The 16,380-nt window shown below is 42.2% G+C and overlaps 1 protein-coding gene across 4 annotated transcripts in view; it reads left to right on the top strand.

The window, feature by feature from the left end:
* The window catches only part of Cntnap2 (contactin associated protein 2), a 2,252,040-nt gene that overhangs the window by 2,180,104 nt on the left and 55,556 nt on the right, over positions 1-16,380 (top strand). The window contains exon 1 of one of the 4 annotated variants that reach the window (XM_029478370.2): positions 13,814-13,947. The exons of the other annotated variants lie outside the window; for them this stretch is intronic. The gene's annotated coding sequence lies outside the window, so the exon portion shown is untranslated. Of the gene's footprint in view, positions 1-13,813; positions 13,948-16,380 lie in introns of those variants that run through there. 4 annotated transcript variants of the gene reach the window in all.

Below are 16,380 nucleotides of genomic sequence, written 5' to 3'. Positions count from 1 at the left end.
CAGAAACAGCCCTGGGAAGCTAGTGTGAATATAAAACGAATCTGTGAAGGGAAGCAATAGCGTAAGATCAGAGGGAGGTGTGGTGTATTTATTACTTTCCTGTATTCCATGACAAAATACCTAATATAACAGCTTTTTATTAAAAATAAAATTTTTTCATTCAATATATTCTGATAACAGTTTCCCCTCCCTCATCTCCTCCCAGATCCTCCCCCACCTCCCCGCCCTACCAACTCCATGCTTTCTTCCTCTATCTCTCTCTCTCCCTCTTTAGAAAACAAATAGATAAATTTTTTAAAAGAATAAAATAAACAATAACAAAAGAAAGTAAAAGCATGAGAAACACAAAGAGAGATATACAAATGTGCACACACAAAACCCATTAAAAACAAAAAATTAAAAAGCATAATATGTAGGCAAAAGACATCTAAAAATAGGGAGGAGGAGGAAGATGAGGAGGAGGAGGAGGGGAAGAAGGCCAAACAAAGCATTATGAGACAAAAAAAAAAAATTTCAGTTCATTTTGTGTGGGCCCTCTATTGCTGGGTACAGGGTCTGCCCTTAAATGTGGTTTGTATACCTAGTGAGACTCCACTAGAGAAAACTACTTTTTCCTTTGTGAGAAGTTGACACTTGGAGATAGCTTCCATGTTAGTGATGGGGCTCATGTCTACTTCCCTTCTCTGTGCCAGGACCCCATCTGCATTTGGACCTGTGCAAGCTGGACTTGTGCAGGCCCTGTGCATACAACCACAGCCTCTGTGAGTTCATATGTGTTAGTCCTGTTGTGGCTAGAAGGCCTTGTTTCCTTGATGTTCTTCTTCCACACTGGCTCTTAAATCTTTTTGCCTTCATTTCCACATAGGTCCCTAAGCCCTGAGAGGAAAGGTTTGATTGGAGACATTCCATTTAGAACTGAGTATTCCAGGGTCTCTCACTCTCTGTACATTGTCCAACTATAGGTATCTATATTAGTTCCCATCTCCTATGGGATGAAGCTTCTTTGATGGTTTCTTCTTTGAGAAACATATCATATTTGTACAGAAAAGCCTTCAGAAGGCTGGGGCTGCAGTGAGTAGAGGCGGGTAGAAGGGAGATGTGCTGAAGGAGAAGACGGAGTCTTGAAGATGAGTTTTCAACATAGCATATCATCATGGTCAAATATATCAAACATGATTAGCTGTCAAAAGTCCTCAATTATCTCTCATTTAAAGGTTCAAAAATAGCTCTGTGAAACACAACAGGGTTCATGTATAAGTTAGGCCCATCCTCCCAACCAACTAGTAACATCTCTTGACAGGTAGCTGTGGTTCAAGGGTCAATGTGTTTATGCTCTACCCAGGCTGCAGGCTATTTAAAAGTTATCTTGAAGCACTCCTTTGTTATCTAACTCTAGGCTTTACAATAAAAAGAAGCAGAGAGAGAAAACAAATGTGGAGTCTTCCCTGAATCACAGTGGAATCCTAGCCAAAGTTCTGCAGAGGTGCTGTGAGTCTTTGATATTTGGGGGGTGGCCATCACAAAAGTCCATAAGCTCATCTTATCTACAGATGAATCATCATCAATATCAAATCCAACTCTGCAAAATTACCTCTTCAGGTAATTCTGAACATACCAAGATCCCACATATCCTCTAGTAACTTACTGTCTAAGGCTGTTACAAGAATAGACATGGCCTCTACTTTTGCCTTTGGGATTCTTTATTTTATGGCTCCAACCCAAAGACTTTTACCCTTCACTGGTAATACTGACTCTAGAGAACCTGAAAAAATCTACAGAGACAGAGAGAACTTGCTTCAATAGGTATCATGCCTCTACATGTCCACACTTGTTTTAAAGTTCTCTGGGAAAATATAATGTACAGCCATGATGAAAACTGTCACAATAGTCCCATGAGTCTGTCCCTGTCTTTAAGATACTTTGGAAGAGTAAACTTGGAGCTCCAGATTGTCATTCAGGCACCTTTTTCAACATCCAAAATGAAGCTAGATCTAGTCTTAGATGTTTTAATCATGTGTGGTCCTTATGGTCTCTGATAGAACATACATTTTATTCATTTGTAGCAGTGAGTTTTGGCTATACCACTTTATGTTCCCAGAGGATTGCACATATGCACCAGCCCAGGAGCTATCTTTGGATCCTCAAATGAAAGACGCACACACACAGACACACACACACACAGACACACACACACACACATTAACTTATTTTTAAAATGCCTTGACTAACTCAAAGGCTGGACACTCGTAAACCTTCCCTTACTACCCTAATCTCAATTGAGGAAGTAGCCAGTGGCTACTTACCCAAAATCTCACATGGCTGGTTGACTTTATCTCTTGTTGCTCCAAGCCCACACAACTCTTAAGGGTCCCGTCCCATCTCCCTTTGCCCCAAAATTGGCTACTGACATCTTTATTGATTGATTGATCAAAAACCAATTGGGGACAAGGACCTTTAGCATTTGGACATGTAGATTCCTGATTGAATCAAATCATTAGAACTACTCTCCTACACATATGTAATTCTCTTTATCTATTTCTTGCCCCTGTACTATCTGCACTACCATCTTGCTCTCCAAGTTATAAGATTCTGGCCCAAACTAACCAGCACTCTTAATCTTACTGGGAAAAATTAAAACAGTTGAAGTGAGTTTTTAAGAAAGTAAACTTTAAAAAAGTAAAATGTATAAAATGGAATCAGGAACCTGGTAGAGCTGTGTTGATGAAGGCAGATGGGCCATAATGTTAGCACTCATAGTCATGAAACAGAGCACCCCTTCCACCTCCACAAACTCTTTCTCTAAGGCAGTGGTTCTCAACCTGTGGATCATGACACCTTTCAAACAACCCATTCACAGGAGTCACCTAAGGTCATTGGAAAACACAGATATTTACATTATGGTTCATAACAGTAGCAAAATTAGTTATGAAATAGCAACAAGCATAATTTTATGGCTGGTGCTCACTATAACATGAGACTCTGTATTAGACAGTTGCAGCATTAAGAAGGTTGACAAGCACTGCTCTAAGAAATCAGGTGTTCTATCTAACCATGTGGCCTTCTTATTATAGCACACCCTCTGTTAGGTAGAAAGCATTGTGTCTCTCACAAATTGTGCTGTATGTAACCCAGTCTTCCCCTGCTTGTGTTAGGTGAAGGAACCATTGTCACAGAAAATACTATGATCTCAGAACTTCCCTCCTTCTTGCAGGTGTGCTTAAACAGGACAGCTCTGAAAGTAGCCCAACACATCTATAAACCACAACACAATGTCACCATGTCAAATGGTTGGATGTCTCTGGGCTGCTGTGGTCCCATGGACAGCAGGGCTAGCTTGCATGTGACTGTCCTCACAGACACCTTGTTGCTGCTTACTCTCTGCCTTGTTTTAATTAGCAATCCAACAGGAAACAGTCTATTGACTGCTGCCTGTCAAAATCCATAGAGAGTCATTTTAGCACATCAGAATTCCACTTAAAAGTGTGATGATTTCTCCCTGAGTTTTGCCAATGTGTGCCTGTAACCTCCTCTTGGCATGCTCCACTCTGAACATCCTCACTGAGTTGATTCCTATTATCACATGTAATTAGAGAATAAAACTATAAAGTAATATTTAACATGTCTTGTTTAGCAAATCCCTGTAATAAATTGCCCCATTGTTCCAGAGCCTGTCAAATCACATCCCTACAAACAGAAAAAAGAAGCATGCTGTAAATGAATGTTTAACTTCTGAGTCCCAAGGGTTACCACTAATCCAAGCCTTAAAGAAGCCTATGCATCTCTTGGAACTGGCATTAAGCTAGATTCTCGCTGTGTTTGCTTTTGTTTGGCAAATGGCACCTAACCTGAGTAAAACATTTTGTGTTAATCACTTTGGGCTTCTACTGTCTGTGTTGGTCAGCTTTCCATCTCATAATGAAATAGCAAAGATAGTTAATAACTTTATTGTTGTTGTTGTTGCTGTTGTTGTTGTTGTTGTTGTTGTTGTTGCTTTGGCTCAGAATTGGAGATTCTTCCCCAAGATCCTATGATCACTTGCTTTGGACCTCTAGTGGATGTGCTATGTGACACTGACTAGGAATATGTATGGGAGCCAGCTACTTACTTGATAGACAAGAACCAAAGCAGAAAGAAAATAATGGCCCTAGTATTCAAGAGTTGGAAATCCAGGACATACAGGCCACCAATGAGTCCTAAAAGAGAATTTTCAGACAGGTCAAGGAGCTGGGGAGATGGATCAGTAGATAAAAGCACTTGTTGTTCAAGCGTGAGAGCTTGAGTTTAAATCTCTAGCAACCACTTAAAAAGCCTGGAGTGGCCACAAACCTACATCCACCCCCAATGCTGTGTGGTGAAGAGAGCATGGGAGAGTGAGAGGTGGGCGGGCTGTAATGGTTGTATCAAATCCAAGCCTTTACGCCTTAACACGTGTGTACAAAAGGAGTGTGGTTTCGCTGATTAAATAAAGACAGACTAAAGCAGGGTGGGAGAGGGAACAATTGTCTTGGTTTCTTTGTCTGCTACTGAGATAAAATATTCAAGTAAAAATCAACAAAGAGAGAGGAAGGATTTATTCTGGGTCACAGTTAGTTCTGCTCAGCTTCCTCAGTCCCCTTTTACAGTTCATCTGGACAGTACAGGAAAGGGTACCAGCCACAGTGTAGGGTCTTCCCATCACAATTAACACAACCAAGAGAATCCTCCAGAGGCTCTTCTCTAAGGTGATTCCAGAGTCTGCCAAATTGACAATCAACATTAACTGTCATACTATTACATAGACACTTAGCTCAATTCTTAATTATTATGGTCAAATTCTTAGTTATTATGGTTATTTTTAAACTGAGTAACTATAGCATAGCACTAGATACAGTGGGTGTATTTTTATACATATAGCTTATAAGTAGTATTTGCTTCTGACACAAAATTCTGGCTTTCCTGTGCCCTACATTCATAGCTCATACTCCGGATAAAAGGATGTAATTGAGGCTTTGCTCACAGTGAAAGGGAACATGATTTGGAACAGGCTGTTCAGAGAGAAGAGAGTTATTTGCTTTGCCCAGAATGTGGGCTTCTGGATGGTTAGAGAAATACACACGTTTCTATAAAAACTCCACTGGCGACTGAGGCCATCCTGAGTTCCCACTAAGTCCATGCTTGGTATTATATTTAAAATGCTCCTTAACTAGAAGCAAAATGCAGTGCTGTGTTGTACATACTAAAACAAACTATTTATCCCTGCAAAATAAGGAAAGTCTCACACATTATTGTCAACCAAACATTCAGATGTGTTCCCCAGCAGAAGATAGAAGCAACATTATTCATGCTGTTTCAAACTAAGCCAAGCCATCGATTGGTCTGCCTCTCAGACTGCTGATCCCCTTCCAAAGATGCATTAGGACTCATTACCAGAAACAGGGAGGATTTGTTGAAATTGTTTTACTACAAATCTTCAGAAAGAAAAAAAAGTAAAAAGAACTGAGGCCTACATCAAATATGAAATAAGATCAGAAGACCTCCTAAGGGTACTTCTGTAAAGTGGTGCTTGTAATTACTTGTGCTTAATATGTCCCTTTAAATGCTTTAATGAAATGGCTGAAAGAGTTGAAGAAACATCGTGTGTTTGTAAGAGCCAGATAATCCTGGGTGGACATTCCTGCTCTGCCACCTATTGACTTTGTGTCCCTGGGCGTCCTCATCCATAGCATGAGAAACAATCATCAACTTGCCTGGTGAGACCATTGAGAAAATTAAACAGGATGATGCATACAGCAGTGTAATGTAATGTTCACTAAGGCCTAGAAGGCATGGACTGTGTCTCCTTGCTCATCCTGTACACAGCATTGGGAAATGTTTGTTAGACGTTTTCACGGCTATGTGGCATCCCGTGGTTAGTTTGGTTAACCATGTATCTGCACATCTCCAGGTGTTTGGTGTTGCTTTCTAATTGTCAGTCCATGCTGTTTACTTTGGAGTAACAAGTATAGAGTGGGAGGAGAGAGGGACCTTGAAATCTGAACACCACGAAATCTTTAGACAGCACGAAGCTGGAGGATCTGGGTTTACTCATCCTCTAACCTCAAGAAGAGTCACAGTGTAGAAATGAAACAGATCTTTGTTTCAAATTCTTTATAACAGCTCAAAAGAGGCTGAAGCTTGGAGATCCAAAGTAATAGGTAAAATGTGAGCATTTAGCTCTTAATTCCTATCCAGACTGGGTTTTTTTTTTTTTTTTGCTAGACCAGTATTCATTTGTGGGGTGGGAGGGGGGCAGGTGTGCGTGTGTGTGTATGTGTGTGTGTATGTGTGTGTATGTGTATGTATGTGTGTGCATGTGTATGTGTGCGTGCGTGTGTGTGTCTGTGTGTGTGTGTGCATGTGTGTTTGTTTCTGTGTGTGTGTCTGTATGTGTGTGTGTGTGATGGTATGTGGGGTAGTGTGTGGGGTGGGTGGTGTATTCCTCATAAAGAGCATCTCTTACCAGGAGAGATTTCAAACTTCATTCCATAATTTCAAATCAACAACACCTGAGTTCAGCAAACTGGAAGAATGTGATTTATATGGAGACAGATATAAATCTATTAGCCTAAGCAAGCAAACAACAAAACAAAACAAACAAACATAAATACAATTTACTTGTAACAGAAAGAGATGCCATGAAGTCAAGTCTCAGGGTTTGGGGGGGGGGGGGCGGAAGAAAAACAGAAAACAAACAAAAATAAAACAAACAAACAAAAAATAAAACATTCAAAGAAATCCATGCTTACCTAATTTTCTAGCCTAGGACATAAGGTGAAGAATATGGGCCATGAATGGCAGCCAGAACCATGGTCCTTCCTGATGAAGCCATACACAGTAGTAAACAGAGAGAGACAGACCTATGAGGCCATTCTATATAAACCCCTCACTGCAGTGAGAACATCCCCCCGCCCCCCCCCCGCGCCCCCCAAGAATCTAACTCAGCTCTTGTGAGTAACAGTGTTAAAGGCCTGGCTTCTGCTCTAGAACATTTCCTAACATCAGTTTTCTCCATCTCTGAGGATGGTAGCAGCTCTGTCTTCTTCTGTACATAACCACTGTTTGCTGGGATGTGGGAGCTTTTTACAGTAATGGGTGCCAGAACAGAAGCTCCAATGACTTTCTGAAGTTTTTACATATTCTCACTCTAGAGAATTATGTACCATGCTCAGAGTCAGTGTTCTTATTGAGCAGAAATTCTGATTTAATCATGCTGGCCTAACTCAGGATCAATATGTCTGGGAAATGGAAGATCCTGGTCACATGATCTATGTCTATGAGGAGTCCCAAGGTTTCTTGGGAAGAATTGCAAGGGAGGCCAGAGTGGCCAGATTGAAAACCAGAGATGGCTTAGCGGTTAAGAGCACTGGACGCTCCAGAGTACTCAGGTTCAATTCCCAGCACCCACATGGAACCTCGTAACTGTCTGTAACTCTAGTACAAAGGGACTCAAAACCCATGTATACAGGCAAAACACCAATTCACATGAAATAAAATTAAAAGACAAACAAAAACAGCATTAATGTTAGGCATGAACATTGGGCTCAGCATGGTAACCTCACAAACAAGGATTAGGAAAATGAGCCTTGAGCCCCAATCAGGATTTGCTGCAAGTTACCCAAGCAAGGCTTGTGATTGTAGACTTAGGTGAGACAGCTGAACACCAGGAAAGTCAGAGATAAAGGCTATCCCATGTCCTAAGGAGCCAGCTCATACTGCTGAGCATGCAGTTCTACAGACAGCTTCTGCAAGAGCCGTGAGCTGTGCCAGCAGGGACTGTCCAGGCTCTGATTCTCAACATTAGCACAGAGCTCCAGGGCCAGCACATCTTTGCCAGGCCCACAAGGACTGTCAGCACCTAGATCTCCACAGAGGAAGAAAGTAGCAAGTATTGTCTGTCAGAAGAAGATGTGCAAGGCTCTGCCTGGGACTGAAGCAGTTACTTGGGAGTATAGCTTTGCTATTTTGTGGTTCTTCTTTTCCCATCCTTTATTCCTCTCCCCCTCCCCAAGAGAAAGAAGAAAAGTGGAGAGAGATCCTTGAATCTTATTTTTTCTCTTTGTTTCTTTTTTAAGCATGAGCAACCAACCCCCCTGAACAACCAACAACTAATCCTGCCTCTCCAGGCCCTCGCATGTATAAACCTCCAAAAAGTTTCCAGAATCCCAAGCATCGCACAGTCGCAGAAACTATCTGCAGGTGGCAAAACCTCTGCTGGAGCATGAGATAGATCCTAGTCAGCAAGCCACCCCATATGGGCACTCCTGGGATTAAAATGAAAACATATTCTTATAAGATTTCTGTGTTTTTTTAAAGAAACCAAAATTCCAGAGTTCTCACTACAGGGGAGACTTGAGGAGGTCTCTGGAAAGACACAGCCAGAGAAAGCTGATATGGTGAGACTGCGGTTCTTATTTTAACTTCAGGACAGTGTTCGAAGATGGTAGCATCATCCTCCTGTCTTGCGTGGAGCAGATCCACTGAAAGCTGGAGAAGGTGCCTCAGGACCAGGCACCTCCTCTTTGTGTCTGCACATAGCCCACATTCCCTCCTGGCTGCATTGTGTCTGTATGATGTAGAAGCATGACTAAGCTGATTTGTATTCCGCCAGCCAAGGGAAAATATAATTAACACAGCAGCACAAGGCTCTGCAAAGCCCATGGGAAAATCCCAGAAGGAAAGGACTCCCACTGTGCAGTTGGATGGCAAAGGGCTGAAAAAGCTACTCTGCTCTAATCCCACATGGTCTCAGCTAAAGCCTACAATCAACAAAGGGAAATAGCATGAACCTTTGCCTATCAGGCATTAAGCAGAACCTGCCACTCTTAGAATTGAGTGTGGGAAACCTGGCAGACCTCAGTGAGAGTTTCCTGCCTTCCTGCAGCCCTAGTCTGCCAATTATGATTCACACCTTTATGCTGGGTAACAGATCAACTGACACAGCAACTCTGATACACCTTCCAGCAGAGACAAGAGACCTCCCAGACTCTAGGAAGTAGCAAAACTAACTACAGTTATATGTGTACTGAGCTTATAGTTAAGTGTCAAGAGGCCGAAGAGAGGAACTGGGAGGTCGGGGGACTGGCTTCTGCCTGTGACCCAGCTAGTTACCTTTTTCACAAAGCAAGCAGAGAAAGCTACCCGCTGATGCATTTAATTAGCCCGTTCTTTCCCTCTGGTAACTCTCCTTTTCCCAGTGAGAAACTGTTTGCTAAGCGGTCTAGATTTTTATTGGCTTAACTTTTAGCCTCTTCTGAAACTTTCAATGTTTTCTTTTTTTTAATTTTATTTTATTTTCATGACTTTAACAAATTAATGTTCAGCTTCTCCTAACTTGAAACTATCTTTTGTGCATCTGATGAAATAAAAGACTTGGGCAGCTGCTTGCTTACCACCAACCCCTCTTCTGCCCAGGCGTTGATGTCTGTCCTCCCACACTAATGGGTATATGGGCATCACTACCACCTGGTTTAAATATCTACCTTTTATTATAAGACTAGATTTTCCTGGTCATCCATTTTTCAGAAATATAAAGAATATCAGTGTCAATTTCAATCCAGAGTCAGAACTGTCTCTGCTTTTATCTTGTGTTACAGATCTGAGATTAGAGGTCAGTAAATATAAACGTAATTCTATGGAGGATAATAGCTTAACATCAGCCTTTAATAGAGTGGTGATGTTAATGAAACAATATGATGCAGTTAAATCGGTTTCATACGCAGGAACAAAAAGAGTTGAAAACTCCAAATGGTAACAGAAGTCTTGCAAGAGGGCAGAGACTGGCTGCCCTCTAATTAATAAGTGGTAGGGATAGCTTCTTTTTTAAAGTAAAAGGTGCAAAACTTATATACTCTAAGGAGAAACTAGAGTATCATGACTTTTTAAATTAATAAACCATCAGTGACTTTTTAGAAAAGTTACCCAAAGGGAAATCATCATGTACTATTGAGTCTACATCACGCTTCCTGTTAGGTACTGTCTTAGTCAGGGTTTCTATTCCTGCACAAACATCATGACCAAGAAGCAATTGGGGAGGAAACGGTTTATTCAGCTTACACTTCCATACTGCTGTTCATCACCAAAGGAAATCAGGACTGGAACTCAAGCAGGTCAGGAAGCAGGAGCTGATGCAGAGACCATGGAGGGATGTTCTTTACTGGCTTGCTTCCCCTGGCTTGCTCAGCCTGCTCTCTTATAGAACCCAAGACTACCAGCCCAGAGATGGTCCCACCCACAATGGGCCCTTCCCCCTTGATCACTAATTGAGAAAATGCCTTACAGCTGGATCTCATGGAGGCATTTCCTCAACTGAAGCTCCTTTCTCTGTGATAACTCCAGCTGTGTCAAGTTAACACAAAACTAGCCGGTACAAGTACTGAGAAAGAAAAGATAAAGCAGGGGCTATAACTCAGTTGATAAAGTGCTTGCTTACTGTGTATGAAATGCTAAGTTTGACACCCAGCACCCTTTGTATGCCTGTAAGCCCAGCACTTGAGAGGTAAAGGACAGGAAGTTCAGAAGTTCAGGATCACCCTCTAGTATACAGCAAGTTGGAGACAAGCCTAGGCTACATAACATCATACCTCAAGGAAAAAAAGTAAAGAAAGATGGAAAGGAGAGAAGAAGCAAGAAAATAAGAGTCAGAACTAAGCATATTCTAATGCAAGTTTCAATTCATTTAAAGAAGCCCAAAGATAAGAAACTTTGGGCAAGTTTTCTATGCCCTAGTTTGGTGCTATCATTAAAGGCTTTATTGTCACAGATGCTGTATGCAAAACAGTTCCATTCATGTCCCTGAGGAACGCTTAAACATTATTGGCTTGACCATAAAATTCCATCATTCCATTAGGAAATCAATCTTTCCTATGTTTCCAAATGTAAAATGCTCAGGTTTGTCATTAACCTGACAAGAGAAACCTACAAGGTTTACCCTTGCTCATCCTTTGCTGACACATTTGCTGTATTTGTTAACTGTGACACTCTGGGCCAATTGTTTGACTTCTCTGGGTACAAGGGATGCCCCAAGAAGAAAGAATAGCAATCTCTCTCCCACAATGGCTGTAAGAGTCAAATGAAGTAGACACTGTGTGAGTGTCTAGCGGAGTATTTCTCATTCATCCACTCAAGAAACGCTGACTGCTTGGATGTGATACCCAGGCATTAGGTACAAGAGAGATCCAGTAAATAACACAGAAGTCCCTTTGACATTTCCCCTCAGGAGCCACTAGGCCCATCTAGGTTCCTTCCTGATAGACACTCTCCCTCTACTCTAACCCTTGAAGTCTAAAGAGTTTGACCGCAGCCCCTGGGAAAGCCTTTGCCACACATATCTAAGTGGCTTCCTTTTACCCTGAGCACCTGCCAGTCTCCAGAGCATCAGGCCACTTCCCTCTGCACCTATAGAATTCTTCTATCCTAGGAAACTGTGTGTGGCTCTAGGTTTGGTAGTCCCCAAAGCCACACCTCCAGAACTGGCCTTGAGAAGCTATAGATCTGTGGTTCCCAACCTTCCTAAAGCCAAGGCCCTTTAATACATTTTCTCATATTGTGATGACCCTAACCATAAAAATTATTTTTTGCTATTACATGACTGTATTGATATTTACTGCTATGAATCATACTGTAAATATCTGTGTTTACCAATAATCTTAGGATACTCCTGTGAAAGGGTCATTTGACCCCCCAAAGGGGTCACAACCCATGGGTTGAGAACAGCTGCTGTAGATACTATGAGAGAATAGATTCTCTAGTCCAGCCCTGGACATATTGGACATTGAATGAAGAGAGACTTGGCAGACTGGAGAGATGGCTCAGTGGTTAAGAGCACGTATGTTCCTGCAGAAGAACCTAGTTCAGCTCCTTGTAGACATTCTGGTCCTTTCACAGCTGCCTATAACTCTACCTCCAGGAAATCTGATACCCTCTTCTGAAGTCTTTGGGCACAGTACACATACATACACAGAGACACACAAGGAGCTTAAACCATTTTTCAAAGACCTTTATGAGGAATGCTGGCATTTGCTCCTTTCTGCAACCATTTCTGTTTGGTTTATTCTTCTTACATCAGCAGGTGTGTCACTCTGCTGCTCTGTCCAAGATCTACATACACTTCTTTTTCTGCTTCTCCATCTCCCTAAGCTCTTCTGTTGATCTTGCTTATCTCCTGCATGGAAATACCTCTTGCTATGTGGAAACTGAACTAGGTGTGGGCTTAGTGTATTGCTAGACCACTCTTGGCCCCATACCTTGAAGTCTGTGCTGAACATTGGCCTTCCCCACCCATATGTTCTCATGACTTTCTAGGCTCGTGCCTATGGTTTCCTGATGGGAAACAAGCTATATTCATGCTGTTTGTAGAACATTCTAAGGTGATGGAAAAAGGAACAACTGGTTTCAGGGACAAAAAGTTCTTAAACATGATGAATCTCATTGTTAGTATGCTTTATCATAGCTTTTAATTTGATAGGCTAAAAACACCTTTTGTAATGCAATTTTACTGAATTTTGAAAAATCTATATATTCAGGCAGCCACTAGTCTAATCAATATAAAGAATAATACAAAAAAAAAGTTTCCCTTGTAACTTTGCAATCAACCCCTGTCCTCGCCAGTTCCTTTGGTACCCTGAGAGACACTGACCTTGTAGGCTGGACTTTTTCAAAGTATTATACATAGCATATCATAGCCTAGCCTGAACATTGTCTTTACAGTACTTGTGTGTTTGAACAGCTGCTATGACAGGCTGAGTTGCTTCTCATTGTGAGAGTGTCTAGCATTTGCAATCTTATTTAAACTGTATTACTTTGTGGGTCCTAATCCTTACAGCAGTGCGTGGCAGTGACTACAGAATCCCCATGAAGCCAGCACTGTCCTTCCTTTAAGAAAGACAGAAGGGCAGGGTTCTTGGTGAAAGGCTCACCATAGCTAAAACTTTCCCCCACCCGCCCTCTACATCACCCACTGCCCTTTCCAAACTCTGATGTTTCCCCAATAATGCAGTAGATACAGGAGACATAGCCCCTGCTGCTGTACCAGAGGAAGGCAACAGACTAGCAGTGAGTAGATAGAGACAGGCAGATTTCTCTGTGAGTTTGGTGCCAGTCTGATCTACATAGTGAGTTCCAGGACATCCAGAGCTACATAGTGAGATCCTGTCTCAAAATAAATTTAAAATTTAAATTAAATAAACAAGACCTGGCTTTATAGGATACCAAAATATTTTAATGCTCCTCCAAAACACCCCTGCTCTAAGAATGAGAGAACCTAGAGCTCACCCTAAGTTCAAGAGTAGCAAACACTGTGTTTTCTTCCCCCACTCAGGAGCATCCCATGGTGCAGTTTCTGCATGTCATTTTCTGCCTATAGAATCAGCAGAGCCTCCCTTTCCCTGCTGAGCCCACTATTAATGCCACCCTCAGCAAGACTAGAACTTTATCTCCATAGAAGTGAAAGCTGAACTGAGTACCAAGTTTCTCCCCTAAAGCCCAGGTCCTGCAAGTCCTACTTAAAGCACTGCAGAATCAGAGGCATATATGAAAACAGGTGGTCAAACACCAGAAGAGCCACACTCGCTACTGTGCTATGTGCATCACTAGTGTGTGGAAGCAGTAGGTAATGTTATATTCAAAATACAATCATTTTACACAACTCCAGTCCATGTATTAGGCGTCTCCTTGGGTACTTCATTGTGGCTGCAGCTCCTCTGTCAGATCTGCTGCCAATAATCCAGGAATCCACTCCATGTTTTCTACCCTCCCTTCACCTGCTTTTCAGTAGCTCAGAGTTTGATCTCACCAGTGGTGGGAGCAGCAGGCAGAAATTCCAGCATCTGGCGACAAAGGACTGTACTAGGGGCGGCTGAAGCATTTCTGGCCAGTGGGAAATCCACCTGCATCCCAAGGCAAGGGCACACCTGAGCAAGCTGAAAGAAAGAGGCAAGTATGGCCAACTGGTGGGCTCCCATTTGGACACTGAGTGAGTGTCTGGGTCCATGCAATAAATAGTGTTCTCCTGAAGTCCAGGCAAAGAGGACCTCAGTGACAGTGATAGTGTGATTGGGTCTCAACCTCTCTGTAAAGCAATGCTTTTACTTAAGGGATATCTGACTGTAGATAGGATGATCTCGGCAAGGTCCATGTCTTTGGAGAGCAGAAATGCCACAAGACAGTGTCACTTAGAATGTCTGGGTTTGCATTGGCAGCACCAGTAGTTCTATGCCAAGGGAAAATGTGCTGAGTACTGCTTCATTCATTGCCAAGGGTATGCATGTGTATGTGTGCACGCACGGGTGAATGCTGAGGGCTACACGGTGCAAGTTGCTCAATGTCTTAGGATTTTGATCATATTCGTTTAAAGCAAAGGGCTTTCCTTTTAACTTATAACAAATTAATTTGTTGTAATAAGGATTCTAATAATTAATAATAGCAAGTTCTTTCTATAAGCTTAGAAACATACCCATCCATACACATCCCAAACTGTAAAGTATCACCAGAAGGATGCGTGCTTTCACAGTCCTGCAAAATACAATATGCCCTAAGTAAGACCACAGAATTAATTAATACCTTGAAGAAATAGAAAGCATGTAGGTTGCTCTGATTGTTATCTTAAGTTTAAGTGGTTCTGTTTGTTTTGCCTCTTTCTAAGGGAGCGAACGCAGCAAGGGATTGCCTGTTTGATTCCCCTCCCCCAACTCCCCTTCAAAACTTAGCTTGGTGTTTGGTTGTTCCTGAAGATGGCTTGAATCTTTCACCCTCTTGTTTGCAGAGAACTCTTAGGGTTTGTTTCTCTTCTCCTAGGGACAGCCTCCCCATGGATGGTTGGCAGAACATTGAATTGACTTCCTGAACTGATTTCAGCATTTTCTTTGCATAATAGCTCATCAGCACCGTTGGCACTTTAGAAGTTCACAGTTCTGTACCGGTGTGGTTTCTCCTTCCGAGCGATAGTGATTTACTTCCTTAACATCTGAAAGGAGGCTCTTCTTTTGAAGAAGAGTTAGGAAACCTAGAACTCCTTCAGCTTATTTCCATTGAGCATTCTCCAGGTGGTATGACAGGGTCAGCCTATGTCCAGTGGGAGGACAGTAAGTGTGATGGCTGCTTCTGTACACCCAGCTTTGTTCTTTGCAGAACCAGAGAGAAGTAAAATCTGCCATAGGGGGAATCCTGGTGCTCCTCTGGTACCATAAAGTTCACGTCATAAATTCTTAGGAATTAGTCTGCCGGGCTAGGGTGACTTTTTAACCCAAAGTTACTGCTGACACATCCCTCGATCCTACCCAGAAGAAACTATCAGGTGGAAGAGCAAGGTAGTAAAGAACACAGACAGAGCTTGGAGAAAACTACCTGTTCCTCTGCCCTTTCTGACTCTGCCCTGGTAGCGTCCCCATCCAAATGACACCTGCTCAATGAAATAAATGTTCAAGTGGCAAGTTCACCACCTTAACCTGCTCAGGTGGGGGTTCTTTCTTTTAAAGTCAGTATCTAAGCTATGTGACCAAGCCTCAGCTCGTAATAGTATATTTACAACCCTTCCGTGTATAGCTTCTGGCTATTATTTAAATCCTACAGTTACTGAAAATCAGTAAAAGAACTAATAATAGCAGCCATTTCTCAAAGTCGATTGTTTTCTATTGACTTTCCTAACGGTTCTGGCTCTATTGTCCCCAAGAAGTCTCACTACATTTTAAGATTTATCTAATGTCACCCATATCCTACAAATCAGGGAACTAACCACTCCTTCTAAGTGATCCTATCTCAGACTCCTGAAACACAGTCTTTCTATAGTATTCTGGCCTTTACAGTCCCAAGACTTCCAGATTCGAGAGAATTTGACATAAAATATGTGGCCTCGATGTTGCCTCCCTCGTGAAAGGATGTGCTGCAGATGCGGGGGATAATGTTCTCTGTACTGCCAGTGATCACCCTCAGCCCCAGGACTGTACTCTCTGTGTAGTTGAGTCTCTAGGTGATAGAGTGAGTGTAACAAGGAGAGGGCCTTGTTGCTCCAGCAAGGCAGTCTTTTGTTCTGAATGCTTTGAAGTGATGCCTGCCCCATGGGACAGATAGGGAATGGGGGTGGAGTGGGAATAATTGGACCAATGTATAGAAAGAAAACAGTGTTTTATGTCCTAATTTCTTCTCCTTGGCTGGGATGGATCAATGGGATAATTACTTACTTCATAAGCCCGAGGATCTAGGTTCAGATCTCCAGAACCCACATAAAGCCTGACATGGTAGCATGTGTCTACAATCTACAAGATAGGAGTCAGAGACAGGAGCATCTGTAAGCTTGAGGGGCAAATAATGCAGTATATACAGAAGCAAAAGAGAGATCCTGTCTCAAGCAAGGTGGAACTCAAGGACCAA

The sequence above is a fragment of the Mus caroli genome, unplaced genomic scaffold (assembly GCF_978045245.1).
Source record: "Mus caroli unplaced genomic scaffold, Mus_caroli_1 scaffold_7, whole genome shotgun sequence".
Lineage (NCBI taxonomy): Eukaryota > Metazoa > Chordata > Mammalia > Rodentia > Muridae > Mus > Mus caroli.
Note: the sequence above shows the minus strand (reverse complement) of the source record. Positions and strands in the feature narration are given on the sequence as shown.